Below are 1266 nucleotides of genomic sequence, written 5' to 3'. Positions count from 1 at the left end.
TTGGGGGAGGTGACCCGTGGCGCTGAGTGTCCCCTAATGGATTTTCTTACCGCCTCTGTGCGTGCTATTTATTTAATCATTTGCCCGAGTAAATCTTACAGGCCCGTGGAGAGTTTATTTTTTAATTTTTAATATTCCCAGTACACTCAGGGGTTTATTGCCCACTAGATCTATTCGTTTAATTTAGTGGAGGACAGACTTTGTACTTAACCCAGAATTGCTTTGACATTATGGAGAATTAAGAGGCTGGAGCCAGACGGATCGGAGTGGATCGATCTGTTTGAGAGAAACCTCTGTCATTTCCCCGCCTGCTGTCTTCACCGTCATGGTGAGGATGGAGATTGGAATACGGGTTGGCTAAGCCCAGGCCGTGTGGCTCAGTGGGTGAGCATTGACCTATGAACCAGAAGGTCACGGGTTCGATTCCCGGTCAGGACACATGCCCAGGTTGCGGGCTCTATCCCCAGTAGGAGGCGTGCAGGAGGCAGCTAGCTGATCAGTCATTCTCATCATCGATGTTTCTCTCTCTCTCCCTCTCCCTTCCTCTCTGAAATTAATAAAATATATTTTTAAAAAAGAACGAAAGAAAATGGGCTGGCTAAGAACACCAACACGTGGCCAGAGGGTCAGGGTTCTCGCTCCCGTGTTCCCCAGGGACCCCAGAGAGGTCTCCCCTTGACGAGATGGCAGTGGAGGTCCCAGGGCAGGTGCTGTGGGGGCAGAGGTGTCTGTAAGCAGCCAGCCAGCCTCTGAAGTGTTGCCTCATGGTCCAGGGCACCAGGACGGGTGCAGAGTGCTGGGCCCTGGCGCTGCGAGTGTAGGCAGTGCCCGGTGGCCCACGCGTGGCACTCTTGGTGGATTTCTCCAGCACGCTAGGCTGAGCCTCAGCGCCCCCGGCAGAGGGCCCCGCTTCCCCCAGGGCCACAGCGGGTGCAGCGTGGAAGGGACAGGACAGGCTTAGGCTCCGGCCTTAGCATCCTCTCTGGCTGCGGAGCCCCAAGTGCGAGGGAGGCCCCGGAGATCAGCGCGTCTCCCCGATGGGTTCCCCTGGCACGTGCACTACCTGGGGGTCCAGGAGGGACAGGGTCGCCGTGAGGGGTTTTGACCGCAGCCTGAGCAGGCTGGGCCCTGGCATCGAGGCCCCGCCTTTCGGTGCTGATGTCTGGTCCTGGGAGAGGCTGCCTGGCGTTGGCGTTTCCGTGACCTTCACGCCTCACTTGCTCCTTTGGAGCTCATCCTGCCGCTGGACTGGCAGCTGCCAGCGCG

Source organism: Myotis davidii, unplaced genomic scaffold (genome assembly GCF_000327345.1).
Source record: "Myotis davidii unplaced genomic scaffold, ASM32734v1 scaffold181, whole genome shotgun sequence".
In the NCBI taxonomy this organism is placed as follows: domain Eukaryota; kingdom Metazoa; phylum Chordata; class Mammalia; order Chiroptera; family Vespertilionidae; genus Myotis; species Myotis davidii.
Note: the sequence above shows the minus strand (reverse complement) of the source record.